The sequence below is a fragment of the Eumetopias jubatus genome, unplaced genomic scaffold (genome assembly GCF_037043125.1).
Source record: "Eumetopias jubatus isolate StellerSeaLion01/CBP00866 unplaced genomic scaffold, mEumJub1_p1.0 scaffold_7, whole genome shotgun sequence".
Classification (NCBI taxonomy): Eukaryota; Metazoa; Chordata; class Mammalia; order Carnivora; family Otariidae; genus Eumetopias; species Eumetopias jubatus.
Window position 1 is genome coordinate 136723974 of NW_028274813.1, and position 18571 is coordinate 136742544.

The 18571-nt window shown below is 53.5% G+C and overlaps 1 long non-coding RNA gene across 1 annotated transcript in view; it reads right to left on the reverse strand.

Annotated features, from left to right (window-relative positions):
* Positions 1 to 565: 565 nt before the first annotated feature.
* The window catches only part of LOC114223831 (uncharacterized), a 35640-nt gene continuing 17634 nt past the window's right edge, over positions 566 to 18571 (reverse strand). Inside the window, exons 2-7 of the long non-coding RNA XR_003612252.2 lie at positions 18462 to 18563; positions 17422 to 17625; positions 16692 to 16784; positions 14068 to 15566; positions 10599 to 10717; positions 566 to 4740 (exon numbers count right to left, since the gene is read on the reverse strand). This is a non-coding gene — a long non-coding RNA (uncharacterized LOC114223831). The remainder of the gene's footprint in view (positions 4741 to 10598; positions 10718 to 14067; positions 15567 to 16691; positions 16785 to 17421; positions 17626 to 18461; positions 18564 to 18571) is intronic.

Sequence of the window (18571 nt, forward strand, 5' to 3'; positions counted from 1 at the left end):
TGCTAGACCATGATTATACTTTGTAACAAGCATGGTCTACCAGATGTCTACCTGTTGGCAGCCTAAAGGAATTCAAAGAACACAGTCTGAGGGGTCAGACTCCATACAAATCCTGCCCCTCCTTCTTATGTATTGACTAATCTTGACCAAGCCGGAGCTGCCTCAGTTTCTTCACAGGTAAAACAGGAAACAGTACCTCACAGGACTATTGTGAAGGTCACATGATAAAACATATGTAAATCACTGGGCATAGTAGGTGTTCAGTAAAATGCTACTTATTTTCAGGAGTGGAAGAAGGAAGGGGGGAAATCGGAGGGGGAGATGAACCATGAGAGACGATGGACTCTGAAAAACAAACTGAGGGTTCTAGAGGGGAGAGGGGAGGGGGGATGGGTTAGCCTGGTGATGGGTATTAAAGAGGGCACGTTCTGCGTGGAGCACTGGGTGTTATGCACAAACAATGAATCATGGAACACTACATTAAAAACTAATGATGTAAAAAAATGCTACTTATTCTGTTGATTCATGAGTTTATGAAAACTTCATTTTATGTATGAAAGCCAGAAGTCAACTCCCTCCCAATTAACATGCATCCTTGCCACATCTAGTCAAGCACCTTCCGTGTGGTAGTCACAGAGCTGAGTGCCAGGAATGGAAGGCACAGTCTCTGCAGTTGAGGGGCTGGGGATATTGCACCAGAAGAAGAAGAGTAAGTCACCCATGGTGCCAGCCAGTGGCCCCCAGCACAGTCTCCACCTATGAGGCTGCCATGATGCTTGTGACAAGCGCCAGACACCTCTGTGATCCGATGCCCAGTGTCGAGAAACAGCTCACCATACATGTGCTTCCTATTGCCTATTGTGCAAGCAAGAACACCAAAGCTCACAGAGCTTGGGTGGCTTGCCTGTGATCACGCAATGAGTGGCAGCCTCCAAGTCCAGGCCTCTCTCCAAATTCCACTGGAAGAGAATCCACATGAGAACGGGAATCCTACATTCAGAGCTGGACGCAAAGAGTCTTTCTCTTGGGATTCAGTGAAGTGCTTCAACAAGCCCGATTTGGCTGGAACTTCCGAAAAGAAAACTGGGCTCTTTCTCCCTGTCATGCTGGTCCCTGGTTGTGCCAAGAGCCTTTCTAAGTGGATGGCAATGGGAACTGCAGACTGGCGCTTGGCACAGCTTCCCCTGCAGAGCAGAGAGGACCGATGAGAAGTTGGAAACCTTCTTAGCCACTGTTGGGGGTCGCCACTGTCCCCTCAAACTAAATGGTCATGCTTTTCAGGAGGACAGCCAGAGTCCACTCAACTCACACTAGGTCTGCACAGACTTCAAGGGGTATCGGTGGCTGTCACAGTCTCTCCTCGTGAGGGGAGGCCATCTGGCACAGGCACCTTGGCTCCTCTGTCGGCCGGGTCCCATCACCAGCACCGGCTCTGGAGCTCCACTGCACCCTGATGGCCACGGGCCTTGGTACCACGGGATATGGGACAGATGCAAACCCTCTGGTCCTCAGGAGTGCAGTCAGAATCAGCAGCCGCCCTAGGCTGAGGATGTACGAGATGAGAACGCATTCATTCCAGGCCAGGCTACCTCTGAGGGGCAAAGGCAGAAAGCAAGGACGGGGGGGACCATCTGAATATTGTAGAAGTTTCCTCTGACACACCAGGACAATCGATTTCACATTCCAGAGGAATGCATGAAAGCACCTACACTCACCCACACTGAGGGTCAGAATCACCAGGGATAGCAGGGAATGAGGAACAGAGTTTTGGAAAGAGCCACTGATGTCCTACGAGTCCTCTCTGCCACCCTCCCAAACGGCAAGAAGAGTCAAGGGTGTTTCCCCCTTCCCCTTAAATCTCGTAAGCAGGGCCCCAAGAGGAACCCTCCGAATCTTCATATTGTCCCCTGTAGCGTAGGGCACACGATGGGTTGACACCCCCCTGGACAATTAGAGACACGCAGTGGACCCGCCCACCACTCTGATGGCAGAGTGAGGGTGAGGGCAGCCCACACCCCCAAAGCCAGTCCAAAGGGTAAGATGGAAAGCTGCTGAGAGGCCCAGCTAGAGAGAGGCTGGGCATGCCAATCCTGAGGAAATGTGCTCACTGAGGCCAAGGGCACTCTGCAAAGCCTACCCCAGAGAGCGTGAGGGTAGGATTCCCTGGAGACTTCAGACAGTTCTCAGGAAAGAGAGTTCTTTAAAAAAAAAAAAAAAAAGCCCAGCTGGCCCAGGGGGAGCCCATATGAGATCACAATGACAGTACAAGCCAAGTAATAGCTTCCTGACTGCCCTCCCCGCCTCTCCCCTCTGCCCTCTGAGCAGGAGGGCATCAGAAGCTGAGCAAGATGAGCAGCGGGAGGAAGAGAAGACACAGACATCACTCCTTCCCCAACTCCGCCTGAAACGAGCACCTCGCGGAAACAGGGAGACAGGCCGGACAGCCAGGGCGACCAAGGGCCATCTGGGCAGAGGGTGTCAGAAAGAGCAGAGGGCTTGGCTTGTGTGGTGGCTTTGGGGCTGGTCCAAGGGAGCCAGACTTGGCTCTAGATTGGGTGTGGTCGGGAAGCAGGTGCAGTGCGGCGATGAGGTGTCCCAATAATAAATGTTGTCCGCCGGGAGGGCAGCCCGGAGCAAGGCGAAGGAGCAGTGGTCCCTCGTTTTAATTGAGAGAGGACATTTGCTGTGTTGTGGCGTGCACAGCAACCCTGTTCGCGTCTGTGCTTCGACACGCTTAGGAAGTGGCCTTGTTCTGTTGCACTCCACCATGGCCTCGGGGGCGTCTTGCCGGGCGTTGGTGCTCCATGAGGCTCTTTGTGCCCACGGGACATGAGGGCAGGGCTGGGAGAGCCAGGCCAGCCCCCACCACAGCCATGGCCCCCGCTCTAGGGGCCAGGCCAGTGCCTGGAATCCAGGGGCTGCTTTTCTCTTTCTCCATGAAGACAACGGTTCTCAACATGGCCTGCAAGGCCATGTGGTCTGGTCCTCCCAGCTCTCTGGAGTCATGGCCCATCTGCGACAGCTACTCTGGCCTTTCTGTGCCCTGGACATGCTTTCCTCCTCCAGCCACTACCTACCTATCCTCCAGAACTCAATTGTCCCTCCTCAGCGTCCCCAGGATAAGAGGTTCTAGAACCACTCCTCTCTCCCTCTACCACTGGTATAACTGTGCATGTTTTCTTGGGGGCCCCTCACCACACCAGTCCCCTCTTCGACTGTAAACTCCACTAGAGCTAGAACTTGATCTCTTCTGCTTCACTGCAAGTGTTGGCTGAACTACCTTGTCGGCAAGGGTATGTGAGCCAGACAGAGGTGCTGTGATCAATCGGTGATGTCTGCCACAGGCGTGGAGCTGGGAGGAGGTGGTACAGGTGTCTGCATCTAGAGTCCTCCTGGAGCCACCATCTTCAAACCATAAAACCCAGAACATTCTCCCCACTGGGATTCCCCATCCCCACAAACTGCATTCACCTGTTTGAAAGATGCCCCGATAAATTTAAAGCATGTGTTGTTATTGCTCTCCCAAAGAGGTTTGAAATGGGAAATCCACGCTGATTTTGCTGGGACAGGAGGTTTTTCTTGGAAATGGCTGTCTGCTGTGAATGCTAATTAGAACATTGATTTCTCGCCAGCATTAGGGGATTTATTAAGCTCCTTTCAAAGCCCCACGTGCTAATAGGAACTGAGGAGTCATGCTCTGTCAATTCCAAATTAAAGGCAACTTCACTTTCAGACCAACTTTGGAGTTGCCAACCAATCTCAAAGCCAAATGCACAAGCTGTTGCAGGACACCGCTCCCCCCGCAACCCCGCCGCCAACCTTCGGAGGTCTGAGTGCACTCACCGGGGTGGCCCCCTTTCCAGGTGTTAGGCAACAAATGTCATTGCCAAAAAGGTAGAAGAGGGCGTGCGGGTAGCCCAACCTTTTTAAAATGCATGATTTTTGTGTGTTTGTTTGTTTTTTGTCATAATCCAGAAGCTGGGCAGCAGGGGCGGGGGGCATCACCTGTCCACAGTCTGACTTCATTTACAGAGTCTGTGCCTACACAGGAGCCTCATGGACAAGCCCAGGACCATGCCCCCCCAGATGGAGTGGAATTCAGCTACCTAATAGAGACAGTTTGGGATGAGACTAGCAGACGTCCAAGCTTCAACCAAAAGCCCTCCTCTAAGGGGACTCAACCACCTGTTCTCAGACACCTAGACACAGAAACTCTTCCAAGGCTCCAGACACACTAGAAAGCCTCCCTCAAGACCCATGCCACAGATCAGAGAACCTGAGTGGTGGCCAAGCATCCATGAAGAAGAGCTGGGACATTCAGGCTGGGCTCATGGGGGATGGCTCCCCACGGGCAGAGTCTCCCGAGAGCGTCCCATGCCACACAAATCCATGCCTGGTGGTGGTTTGCCTGATGTTGAGTGTCTTGCACCAAAGTGTCCCACTCTTGACGAACTAATGCTGATGCTTATGTTGTTTATCATCTGATTCCACTTTGACAAAAGTTGACAAGGGGTGGTAATGACGGGTTTTTACCAGGAAACCCCAGCGTGGCCTTCCACATGCAAATAGCCCATGGTTCTTGGCTGGTCCAGTGTCTTGTCCATGTGTCACAACTGGTCGACGTGGGGAAGCCATCTCTTGAGTAAACAGAACTGCCAAATGATCATTCACACTGATGGGATGCTCTTTTCAAGGTGTTGACATTAAATGATGGCCCAGAAGGATTTCTGCCTGGAATTTCTAGAAAGCCAAGTCATAGGAATGGCAGTGCCGTTGAGCAAGCACTCAGTGTGCACATGGGTGAAGAGTTGTGGGGGATCCTGCCTCCAGACTAAGGGGGAAGCCTCGTGAAGGTTGGAGCCCAATCAAGCATCAACCCCTCAGACTTGAAAGATAAATCCAAACAAGCACTCACTCCCTGGATTTCTCTTTCCAAGGTGTGTTTAGTAGTGACCACCGCCTCTTTAAATACATAATGGGGCGCCCAAGTGGCTCAGTCGATTGAGCGTCTGACTCTTGGTTTCAGCTCAGGTCATGATCTCAGTTTGTGAGAAGGATCCCCACATCGGGCTCTGCACATAGCAGGGAGTCTGCTTGTCCCTCTCCCTCCCCATCTGCCTCTCTGCTCTCTCTCTCAGTCTCTCAAATAAACAAATAAAATCTTTAAAAAAAAAAAAAAGGAATGCACATGGAGGTTTTAGTAAAAATCGCTATGGACCAAATTCTTAAATGTTTTGGAAGATGTAAATAAACTTGGAACTTACCATCTGGGTTGTGTTTCTTTAAGTATGAGCAAAACACCCCTTCAGATCTGGATGCAATTAAAAAATCGAAGGTTATGGTTGATGGCTCCATATCAGCCTTATTTTCCAATTTTTTTTTCCTGGCTATAGAATTTTGAGGAAATTCTGATTCACAAAGACAATCAGTTGCAAATGGTAACCGTTGTTAACAAGTTTGTCAGAGAGATGGCAAAAGCTTAATTTTAAGGTTTACACCAAATCAAGTGAACCCAGAAGAACAAGTCAATGTGGTGGTGGGCCCTGGTATGTAAATAGTTGGTCACACTGAATGAGTGTGTGTGAGTGTGTGCGTGAGAAACTGAAGGGGGAGGGACAGAAGGAGGGAGGGAGGCAGGGAGGGAGAGAGGGAGAGATTTTCAAAACAGTCTACAAATACAAGGGCTGACCCTTGAATAACACAGGTTAGAGGTACCAACTGTCTTGCCCCACAGTCAAAAATCCACACATAACTTTTGACTCCCCTAAAACTTAATTACCAATAGCCTACTGTTGATCAGAAGCCTTACCAATAACATAAACAATAGATTAACACACCTTTTGTGTGTTATATGTATTATAAACCGTATTCTTACAATAAAGTCAGCTGGAGAAAAGAAAACGCTATTAAGAAAATCACAAGGGAGAGGGGCAACCGGGTGGCTCAGTTTGTTAAGCAACTGCCTTTGGCTCAGGTCATGATCCCGGGGTCCTGGGATCGAGCCCTGCATCGGGCTCCCTGATCAGTGGGGAGTCTGCTTCTCCCTCTCCCTCTGCCCCTCCTGCTTGCGCTCTCTCGCTCACTCTCTCTCTCTCTCAAATAAATAAATTCTTTTAAAAAATAAAAATAATAATAATTTTTAAAAAAGAAAATCATAAGGGAGAGAAAATACATTTACAGGACTGTACTGTAAAAAATCCGCATATAAGCGGACCCACACAGTTCAATCAAACCCACAGTGTTCAAGGGTCATCTGTAGTTAGAAATATCTGATAAATGAAATTCGAATCCAACATCTGGGCCATCTCCCACAGAAGCTCAGGATTCTATAACCTACCTTGTGCAGGTTGCCGCCACTCCGTTCCGCAAATCTCCTACTAATCCCCCACCCTTCTCCTGTTCCGCCTCACCCAGCTCAAGTGCTGGCTGATGTCAAACCAACGAACAATCCCAGAATTCACTTCAACTTGACCACTCACCCCTTGTCAGCAGATTTTAATGATTCCATTTTCAAGGCCCGTATTGGTTTCCCGGGGCTGCCACCATAATTACCACAAACTTGGTGGCTTAACACAATAGAAATTTCTTCTCTAACAGTTTTGGAGCCAGAAGTCCCAAGTTAAAGGGTCACAGGGCCATGCTCACCTCTGGAGGCTCTAGGGATGACCTGGTGACTCGGTCGCCCTAGGCTTGGCCCCCACGATCACATGAGCTTCTCCTCTGTGTACCTGTCTCCTCCTCTGTCTCTTATAAGGCACCTGTCGCTGGATGAGTTCCCCTCCCCCGCCACAGGTAATCCAGAATAATCTCATCTGAGAGACTATGGACTCTGAAAAACAAACTGAGGGTTCTAGAGGGGAGGGGGGTGGGGGGATGGGTTAGCCTGGTGATGGGTATTAAAGAGGGCACGTTCTGCATGGAGCACTGGGTGTTACACACAAACCATGAATCATGGAACACTACATCAAAAACTAATGATGTAATGTATGGTGATTAACATAACATAATAATAAAAAAAATATTGTTAGCATCAAAAAAAAAAAAAGATCCTTAACTGAATTACATCTGTAAAGACCCTTTTTCCAAATGAGGCAACATGCATGGGTTTCTAGGGACCTGGACAGGGACACGTGTTATGGGGAGTCACCATTCAACCCAATGCAGGGACCAACTTTGTCCCCTTCATTACTGTAGATCTGAGAAGCCATCCCCACATTTCCCAGCACTCAGTGTTTGCTCAAAGATGGCCGATCTTATGCCCCCCACCTCCCATGTTCTCAGGGTCATATCAGCCAAGTGATAGAGTCATTATCCATTTGCAGACAGTGGATCTAACACTTCAACAGCAGAATCCCCCTCCCCTCGACACACTTGTGCTGGGACCAGACTCTGGAGCCACGAGCTCATCACACCGTCTTTCCCGACTCGGTGCCCCTTTGGAAATGTGGCTTAGCAAGCATGCAACCCCTCCCTGGCCTTCTCAGGGCACATCCTCTGCTTCCCGATGCCCACTGCAGCCAGACACCAGTAAGGAAAATACCCATGAGACGATTATTTTTTCCCAAAAGCAGTGCACCCATGTTCACAACAGCATTATTCACAATAACCAAGAAGTGGCAAAAACTCAAGTGTCCACCGATGGATGAAAGCATAAACAAAATGTGGCCCATCCATCCAACGGAACGTTACTCAGTCTTAAAAAGGGGGGAGGTTGTGGCACCTGCTACACCGTGGATGAGCCCCTCCCCCTCCGTCCTCCTGCACAGACAGGCTTGCCCCCACCCGGGAGGCCCTGCCCACTTTAGTCATTCTGGGACGCTCAGAGCACAGAGGAAGCCCCCTCAGATCTAACCATATGGGAGAAAGGAGCAGTGACAAAGCTGGGGACCCTTTGTCACTGGGTGCTGCCAGGATGGAGGCCCCCTAGCCGGGCCCCAACCTCGAGACCTGTTTTAGGCTCTGGTCCTCCCTTGATTGTCAGCTTCCTCACCCCTCCTGCCAGGCCCCCCTGCCGCCGTGACCCAGCCGCTTCTCCTGTCCTTCCTCCTGCCCCCCCCGTAGGTGGAGGATCTGCATGCCCTGCACCCGAGCACCGACTTCTCCAACAAGGAGCTGAAAGAAACTTCTTTATTTCCCCCAGAGCAGGAGACCTGTGAGGCAGCACCAGCTACACCTGGAGGGACGTGGATGTCCCGTCTCCGCGGGTTCCAGGAAACCGAACCAACTCACAGAGGCCTCTGGACTGTTTATTTATCCACCTGGCGTTCCGTGAACAACAGCAGCAAGCAGAAAAGGCAGTATAGGGACATCAGGACCTGCCCTGGAGGAGCAGTCCACCCCTCACTACTCACACGGCCTGCTCAGGCCCTCTCCCAGTGGAGCCAGGAGTGAGGGGGTGCAAGGTGGGCTTCTGGGCCCACCCAAAGCCCACACCCCAGAGCCCAGAACCCCCCACCCTACTATCACAGGCCTGCCTGGGCCTCTTGCCAGACCTGTCCACTCTAGGGAGGCCACGCCACTGATGGTGCACGCTTATGGTGCACTCAGGGGGTTGGATAAAGCTCGGACCCCTGGGCTCCTGGCCCCTCACAGACAGAGCCTCGGATGGGAGAAGGGGGCAGGCCACGGCTGGGCTCCAGGGCTCTCCTCTCTATCCCATTCTCATGCAGAAAAATTTAGAAAGCACTAAAATCCCTAATGTGAACCAGGCCTTTCATGTCATTACAAAAATATATCTACTCAGGTAGGAGGGGAGAAAATATTTTCTCAAAAAAATTAACGTAAGGTATAACTTGTCAATAGTTTTGCATATCGTATGTGGGTGTCCCTTTGTGCCCTTGCCTCGGAGCCTGAAGATATTCAGGACAGGCCCAAGGGACTCAGGCCACCAGCGGAGGAATGTAATGTGCTCCCACCTTGGGTGAACTCCCTGGGGCATTTTCCCTGCTAAGCAAGGAATCCCGCCAGGGCAGCGGTGGGCACGTGGCCTGGTGCAGAGTCTCAGAAGCATGGATGGAGATACAAAGGAAAGGGGTCTGCACTGCACCCCTAGCCCGGGAGCCTGCTCCTCCCCAAGCCCATTCTCTGGCTGCCATTACGGCATCCATGCATGGCCCTGCAACCCACAGATTAATCTGAAGAAAAGAGAATTTCAGCCTATCCGGGCTGTGAGAGCTTGGGGGGCGGGGTGGCGCGGGGGGATGTTTCCACTTCAAACTTTCAAATATCCCATTCACAGACTCATTCTTGGCAATAGTCCCAATTTTTGCTCACGTAATGTCACTCTTTGTGTGGTTTGGTTGAGTAACAAACCATACTTCGATTTTATGTATATGTTTTTTGCAAAGAATAAATTTGTAAAAATGATTTTGTAATATTTATAACAAATTTACAAATCTGAAAAAAATATTTGGCATTTGTCCTGAAAATATGACCCTTCTTCATGTATATGTTTATGATGTATCTGCTTGAGATCACAAGGAGGAAAAGTACACGATGGACGCGGTGTTGTGGCTGCAATTTGTGTGTGTTGGGGGGGGTCTTTACTGAACAAAGGACATTATGACAACAACGACAGAAATATTTGATGCACTTATTGTCTTCATGATGTGCTGTGACATCGTTTATGTAATTTTTTAAAAAGATTTTATTTATGTGAGAGAGAGAGAGCACAAACTGGGGAGGCGAAGGGCAGAGGGAGGAGGAGAAGCTGGCTCCCCGCTGAGCAGGGAGCCCGATGCGGGGCTCGATCCCAGGACCCTGGGACCGTGACCTGAACTGAAGGCAGACGCTTAACCGACTGAGCCACCCAGGCGCCCCTCATTTATGTGATTTTTAAATATTGCTGCATTGCTTCCAGCCCAGGGAAGTCAGGAGTCAAGGTACTAGTTGCTGTAGCCCAAGAAAATAGTATTTTTGGTAAGAAGGGACCTGGCTCCACCTCACCCCACAGGATGCCAAAGGAGAGGACTCTTTTACAAAAACCGACTTTTTCTAACATTTGTGTGGCACCCAGATCATTCTCTGGGTCCTAACCATGGGTAGGGGTGCGGGGGGGGCGGCGCACAGGGGAGATGCTCCTGTTCTCTTTTACCTGCAAACTAAAATTCCAGGTCCCTACCCTGTCCTGCCTCCTCTGGGGGTTCTCCTGGGACACGCCATCTACACTTCTCCACTTTTACTAGCCCTTTGCACCTGCCTAGAATGCAGCCTGCTCCCTTCCAGAACCTACATACCTTCCCTCTCAGCTCAATCCCCATTCCCCCATCACGGCAGCCCCAAACTCCTCCCACTCATCCTTGGGGTCACCCCTCCCTTCCCCTCACTCACGTCATTTACATCTATCAGGGGATCACCAGACACCCTAACTTTCCTGAGATAATCCGGATATCACAGACTCCATCCTGGTGTCCCACGTGTCATCCAAATGTCCTAGAAATTGCAGGGCTTTGCTAACCTAACTGCTAACAGAGTGAATCACACCCATAAGAGTAGAATGAAAACGGGCCAACAGCAGAAACAAGAGCCCCTCAGTTACTGGGAGAAAAGCCCGTTTCCCATGAAGCCCGGAAGCCAGGTCCCACCTGGGAATGACTCACCTGGGGGAGACGTGGGTACTGGGCTTTTGAAGAGCTCACAGTGGCTCCAATGCCGAGATTCAGGGAGCATTAGGAGCTGGGGTCCAGGGGCTGAGCCTCGTCTCCAGCCAGCCCTGCACCTGCCGGGGCGAGTGAGGAGGGAAGGGGCATTAGCTTAGGCCCAGGTGAGCCCCCTCCCCAGGCCACAGTCAAGAGATCCCTGGTTACCGATGGCTTCCCCGTCTGGGGACCTGGGCTGCCCATGCCGAACACAGCTGTGCTGGGAACCAGAACAGGATATCTGGGACACCCTCCCGCACGGCTGCGGAGACACAATTTAAGGAGCCAAGTCTTCGATGTTCAGGTTGAGCTGTTTTCATTTCACCGAGGGATATGCACATCAGACCCCTTTCTGGGCCTCTCGGGGAACCCACCTAGGGACAGTTTGAGGGTATTGGGGTGAGCGAGGCATCCTGGATCCCTGGGGCCCCGCACCAGCTGACCTGGTGCTAGTCTGGGCTCCGCCAGCCCCTCTTTGTCCTGGACAGGACCCCAGGCTCTCAGAGGGTCTGGCCCTTTGGCTGGGCTGGTTCCAGGGGTCATCAGAGACGGGGAGAGGGCCCTGGGGTGGAGACAGCAGGCACCACTCTCCTGCAAGGGGCTTGTCCTGTTAGCCTCCTGGGCCAAGAGTGGCCCAGGACTGGCTTAGCCACCAGGGGTCTTCGTATCTCAGAAGGGCCTGGGACCTCTAAGAACCCCTGACACCCAGGCCACACCCCAGCCAGTAGCTTAGAATCTCTGGGGCTGGAGTCCAGACAGGGCCCTTTTGGGGAGCTCCCCAGAGGATGGTTAGGGAGAGTTTTAGGGGAGGCAGCACATGAAGGCAGCAAAGCCCCGCAGGGTTGGAGTGGGTGAGACCTCTGGGGTCAAGTAGGCCTGAGTTCCGGTCCCAGCTCACTTAGCCCAAGTTACTTAACCGCTCAGACCCTCAGTTTGTGATCTGTAAAATGGGTCAATACCTGCAGTCCAGGTGTGATGAGAGTATTAATGAGGAAACAGAGCGTAGCGCCTGCTCCCCACGAGGCAGTGTGAACTACTGTGAGCACCCCGGGATTGGAGCAAGCAGACCCCAATCCTAAGCCCTCCTGACTTTGTGAACCTTGGTTTTTCCCTGGCTATAAAATGGGGAGAATCCCGATCCATCCTCTGGTAGATGAGAGCAGCTCCCAGGGCGAGCTGGCCCAGGCATCCTGCCTCCCGCGGTGAGTTGTGTCTGGGCTGGCCAGTGTCCCACGACTGCAGAGAATTCCCTGCACCCCCGCTGGTGGCCTCTCCCTCGATGTGGAAGCTGTTACTGCAAAAACCCGCTTTCCTGCCTGCCGGTGTAAGTGGAGGGGCCACCCCTGAGATGTGGTTTTCGCGGAGTGCCTCTAGCCTGCCCAGAAGTTCACCAGGGCCCCGAGGGCTCAACGGCCAGAGCCAGTGTTTTATCAGTGAACGCAACGGCTGGTGGCAGTGACAGTGGGGCCACCTAGGGAGGCAGTTTGGGAGCCAGCCGGCCTTGGAAGGGGCCTCTGTATCGGCCTCCAGCTGGGCCTGGCTTCTGCTCTGAAATGCCCTGAGAGCTGTGCTCTGGAAAGATCTGGAATCTTGGAGCCAGGATGGTGGGGGGGGGGGGGGGGCGCATGAGAGACCCTCCATCTCCTCCTAGCTTTGTAAAGCTCACACAAGGGTCTCCTCTCCCCGCTCCCCCAGGGAGCTCAGCGTCTCTTCCAAGGGGGCCTGGAGGGAGGTTTTGTTTTCCTAAAGCCCCTAGCACTCCCGCCCACAGTCCCGGCTCTGTCCCAGCAGGACCCTGGAGCTGCAGAAACACATGGAAACACATGGGTGACCTCCCAGAGGAAGCTCTGGCTCCTGGCAGAGGGGCGGGCAGGTGGCCCTCACCATCACCCCAGCAGCCCCACCCCGGGATGGAGAAGAGCCCCATGGCCTGGGACACGCCACCTCCCGTACCCCACCCCCAAATTCCTAGGCTGTTGTTGCTGGAACAAAAGCGGGCATGTTGTGAGCCCCAGTTCTGCTGGCCAGGCTGGCAGGGGATGGCAGGGAGGGGAGGGTCCATGGAGGGCAGGCCCCAGGGAGTGGGTCTGAGGGTGTGGCCAGCCTCCTCCCCGGGGGCCTCTGTGGGCCTGCTGTGTCCTAAGCCCCCGACGCTGCTGGCCACCGAGGGCCCTGTGGCTTGGCTTCTTCCTTGGGACCACCATGGTGAGGGGAGGCCCAGCTGAGCTGAGGTTCCGGAGATGCTGCTACTCAGTTTCCTCCAGGATGCTGGGAAGGAGCCCCCCACTGCAGGATGCTGTGGGTAGGAGTGTCCCCTTAGGGTGAAAGCCAGAGTCTCAGCCCAGAGCCCAGAGTGCTGGGCCCCTGCCCCTCCCGCTCTCAGTGAGGGGCACACCTTGGTTGGACCTATGCTAGACAAAGTGCAGGTGCCACGGGAAGGCTCTCCAACCTTCGAAAGGCTGGCTCGACCAAGCAGTGGGTGCCCAGCCGTAGGTGCCCATCTCTGCACCTCTGAGCCAGCAGCCCCCAGCACTGTGCTGCACCTCCATCAGGCCGCTGTGACTCCACTTTCCAGAGGGACAGAAGAGGCCCAGAAAGGCTAGCCATGCTGCTCGAGGCTACACAGGATCCCCGGGCTCTGAGCCTCCTCCCCCCACCGTCTCCTGGGGCCCAGCATCTCCTAGGCCTACAAGGTCACCCAGGTCAACCCTTGGCAAACTTTCTTGGAAAAAGTCTTCTTCCTTAAAGTCTGACCTGGACGTTCATTCAATCAGTCAAAGCTCCGGAAGGGTAGTAGCGGGCGTGGGTGCCCCGAGCCCTGCCCACCCTGTGATGAGACCCTCTGAAAAGCCCCGGAGGGCCCAGGAACTGAACGAAACTCCCTGATTACTTCTAGTCCAGGGTATGAGGACCCCACACTATGGGTGGGGCAAGCCAGGCAGTGGAGGCCAAGTGTGGACCGTGGCCCCCGGGAGAGAGCCGATGTGGGCTGCCCCCCCAAGGCCCGCCTTCGGCTCACACTGGAAATCCATTCACACTGGCTTCTGTGGCCTGCAAACCGCACTCGCCCTGGCTCCTGTCGGAACCCTGATGCGTCCCATATTTCTGGTTGGACAGCCAGTAAAACTCAGTCTCCTCCTTGTAATCGCCAATCCGTTTCCCGTTGGAGAAGCTGACTTTGAACTTACAGAGAACAAAGACCCCTTTGTGAGTGGCTTTTGGGAAGGGAGATGGGGGAACATTGCAGAAATAATATGTGGAGCAGCAACCCCAATTATATTTTGTAACCTCCCTGGTGAACATGAAATAAAAACCACTTATTTTGAGAGTCACAGTGGAGCCAAGTTTCTCTCGGCCTGGACGTGGGGGCACCCGGGCCAGTGGGACAGTCGCGGCGCGAAGGAGGGCAGCAGGTCAGCCGTGAGCTCACCTGGCTGCTGGGGTCCTGTCCCGCCAGGCGACACATCGTCAGACACAGCATTAATATCTTCTTTCCAGCTGCAGAGGAAGTCCAACTTGTGCAGGAGGGAAGTCATTTCTTTACTGTGAGGAGCTGGAAAGAAAGTGGCCACATCCCTCCCTCTCCCAGCCGTGTGTGTCTCCCCAGGCTTCCCTCAGTCTCTTCCTGCCAACGCTGCAGGCAGGGACGGAGTCGGAGGGCTGGCCCCGGGGCCCCCGCAGGAGCCGGGCAGAGGCTACAGCTGTCTCCCCTCCCTTCCCGGCTCAGGGAACGCCGGCTGCCAGCCCCTGGCCTGTGGTTTCTTCACACACTCTGTACTTGGTCAGCTGCTTGCTCTGTGCCCACCAGTCTTCTCTCTCTACCAAAACCCCATCTCTCCCTCAAGTTTGAGGTACATGTCGCCTCCTCAGGGAAGCCCTCTCGGATTCGGGTCCTCTCTCCCCTCCTCCCCTCCACTAATACTCAACACGAGGCAGTGTGGATTCATCTCACATCTGCCCCCTCGGCCGACCAAGGTGCTGAGGATATGATTTGTCCTTGTGTCGCTGACACCTATTTCAGGGCCTGGCACAATGGTAGCCTATGAGTGGTTGGATGAGCAGGTCCACATACTACTTACTCCATAACAGTGGTGGCCAAGATGCTTTTGGCTAAAAATCACCTTCTAAAGGAAAAGATGAGGGGGCAGGGACGGGGTTACTGGTGGGAAGGGAAGTTCATATAACACATATCTGAGTAGATGGCTTCAGGCATGGCTTGATCCAGGGTCTCCCTCTTCATCTCTCCATCTCGGCCTTATCCCAGGCAGGCCTCCCATTATGAGGGGAGCTAGAAATGTATATCCTGCCCGCTTAGCAACCCCATGGAAGGACAGCCCCTCGGTCCTCATGGTTGGGCAAAGTCAATGCTCTGTCCCCATCCAGTTCAGGGGGTCTGAAAGTAGGCTCTTTCCTGGGAAAGTAAAAGCTCTGGCAGCTCTGATAAAGCAGAGATCTAAAACGGCAGTTTCCAGAGACGTGGAACACTCTACTCTGCCTCTCACTGCGCTCCCCAGGATGGTTCTGGGCATGAAAATCCTTAATATAATATTTTGCATCTCCTTAAGTAATAATTTACACGTCATCTACCTCCAAAAGTGATCCAGGGCCACCGTGTAGCTTTGGCTTGTTTGCAATCCTTGCAAAGGGCTTCCATTGGGTGCCCACAGTGAGCAATGGAAGCCAAGAAAAGTGAGGGCCACCAGTGAGCAGGACTCCCTGCTCAAAGGTGCACTGTGACCCGACCAAGGTCAGCTGAAGTTGAGTTGCTTTTCTGCTCCTGCTCCCCAATGAAACCAGGAACAGACATAATGAAAGTGTTGTGTTGCTGTGTTGCTATTGTCCATGTCTACCATTTTGCTCCAGCTCCTTTCTCCCGCGGTAATGCAGCTCCGGGTCTTCTAGTGAGGCAAATCCTGGTGCCCCAGGCCCCTGGAGAGAGCTCGTGGTTATTTTTGTTGCTGTTGTTTTTAGTTTGCTTATAAAGTAATATCTCTGTCTATACACATATGTACAATTGCACACACACACACGCATCTCACAGGTATATGTAAGTGAGCTAGAATCTAACGCAGAAGATCCCTATCACCTCATGGAATTCACACATGGACCCATTTCACAGATTAGGGAACTGCTGCCCAGAAAGATCGATTGATAAGCCCAAGGGCCATCAGCTAGTACATGGAGAGGCTCTAAACAGAAGGCCCAAGAGACAAGGGTCTCACACTTGTTGGCAGCCCCATTCAGTCTGAGAGGGGCCTGAAGAGGGTAAGCAAAAGCAGAGATAGAACAAACTCTGTCCCTCGGTGTGGGGTTCAGACCCGTGAGCCGGCCACTCCTGACCGGCCAGTCATTCTCAGGTCAGGGACCTGGATTCCTTACCCTGTCTGGCAGTCCTTTTTTGGGGCCTGGCTCTATGCTGTGCTGACCCTTCATTCTCAGAGACACACAGGGACTGGTCAGGGGCAGTGAGGGTCCAACAGGACAGTAGCAGGGCCAGTGGCCCACGTGGCCCATTCCAGGGGCCCAGGCCAGGCAGCAGCCACAGAAGGACCTGCCTAGGAGGGTTCTAGAAGAGCTCTTCCCTGGGCTAAAGGACAAAAAGATCATTCTGATTTCCCCCACATGCACCTACTGGTTGGAAGTCTTGAGATTTTCCTGCCACCTTCACTCTGGCCAAAAGATGTCCCTGCCTCCACTCTGCTCCAAGCCCGGGACGCCCCCCCGTCCACACTGGGCACTGAGGTCCCTTGCTCTGGTCCTGCCCCGGCACCTCCCTGGCAAGCACCACGTGTCTCTGGGGCTTTGCTCAGCGACCAGGGCGCAGACCCTAACTTCATCCCCATGGTGTTGTCCTGTGGACCAGGTCCGGGTGGGTGAGTAAGCTCCTGTCATTAACATGCAGAGGACCAAGTGACACCACCACGTGACGTGCTCCAATGGGCTTCCCAGCTCAAGTACAGGCACCGGGGGGAGACGCTGCAGGCCCGGTGGGCTCCAAAGCAGTCACCCTGTCAGCAAGCGGGGACTCACTTCTGCAGAATGGTGTCACACTACCTCATGAGGTTGATGGCATTCATCGGAATCTCTTTCTTCTCTTCGTTTTGTCTGTAATTTTTGAATGGTCTTGGGGAACTGGGTCCATAACAGCTACAAACATAAGAGGGTTATGCCTGTTTTCATGTTTTTTATGTATTTAAGTAACGTTAAAATGAAAATAATTTAGATCAGTACTAGGGAACCAAGATAATTTTTTTCCTCCAAAAAGTGGGGGTGGGGGGAAGGGTCCTACATTATTTGGGTTTAAGAAACACTGTGATAAAAAAATCAATCCCACCTGAGGTGTCAAGAGCCAATAAGGGACAAAGGAACGATAAGTCGATGAGGAGGTAGTCTGGAAAAGGGTCAAAAATGCAGAGACAGCTTTGGGTTTGAACCCACATTTCTGTATGAACTCTGACCTGGGAAAAGGGACTTGGTGCCTCTGAGCCAGTTTTCACAGCTGAAAACCAGAACACCAGTAAAGATTAGGTGGTCCCTGAGCTCTGGGCGTCACCCTACCCAAGGCGGACCGGCTGCACCCAGACTCCCTGGGAGAAACACCTTGAACCAAGAAAAGCCCTTCTCCAGTAGGGATGCCAGGCCCCTGACAAGCAAGTTAGGAGAGGGCTTGGCTGGGGGCTTTGGGGCAGTGCCCCCCAAGGGCCAGCTGCCCCTTCTACTGTGGGACAAGGACAGGACCACGCAACACTCTCAAATCCAAACCCAAGGGTGAACTCAGCCTCACCTGCACCCTCCAATGCTTTAGCACAAGAAGAGCTATCATTGTCCTTGACCTTCAACACCAGCTTTGGTTGGAACAAGCGGAAGGACTCCAGCAGCTGTAACCCCGAGAGCCGGGGCTATTGGGTCACACAGTTGAATTTCCAGAACGTTTAAGCCAACAGACTCCCGGGTGTCTCCCAGAGCAGGTAGGACCTCCTGACCTGAGCTGAGGCCAGAGAGGTTCGTGAGTGCCCACACGAGACCCAAGCCCCCAGCCCTGGTCGACAGCCTGCCAGCCACTGAAGGGCCCAGGGTGAGGCAGGGGAGCTGGGCACGGGCCAGGAGGCTGGGGAGAGGACCGCGGTCTTCCCAGTGAGGGGCCATGGTCATCACCAGCCTGCCTCCCTGAAGAGCCCTCAAATCATGAGACTTGCTGGTTGTCCTGGACATTTGGGGACTGGGCTCAGGGTCCACCCAGCGGCGGCTGGTGGGGCTTCCTGACAAGGCAATGACCTCATTTATTTTTACATTTCAGGGTTGCCCCCATCAAAGGGAAGGCTCGTTTTAACCAGTGGCCACTAAAAATAAATATTGAAACACCACATTTGTGTGGCTGATCCAGGCCGCACCGGGCCTCAGAGGCACGCCGTCGCCCTCGGCCGGCTGGGACAACGACACTCTCGTGCCCCCCAGCACCGGAGGGGCCAGGCCCGGCCTAGAAGGAGGACCAACCCTGTGATGTCCACACACATCCATATTTCCCGGCATCTGGGGAAAACTGACTGGAGAGGAAAGAAGGTCAGAAGGAGACCAAGAGAGGAGACGCCTCTCCAGAGCATTCTTCCCCACACTGGAGTGTGGGCGGCCCTGCGAGAAACACCCCCACGGTCCACCACATCCTTGGTCCGCTCCAGCCGCGCAGGGCCCCGCTGAGACACCAGACACCGGGGCCCTGGCCACAGCCCAGGCCACAAACCACACACGGCAGGGGGTCCTGGGGGCAGGGCCGGCGGGGCCCTCCAGCTGGGAGAAGGCCAGCCCCGGAGAGAAGAAAGTCCTTACCCTGCCAGCAACCTTCTGCTGATTTCCAACGGTGGGACGTCCAAAGGCAGCTCTACTGTTAGGAGGTCTGGCGGTGGGGGCGGGAAGGCCCCGCGTCAGCAGCTGGAATG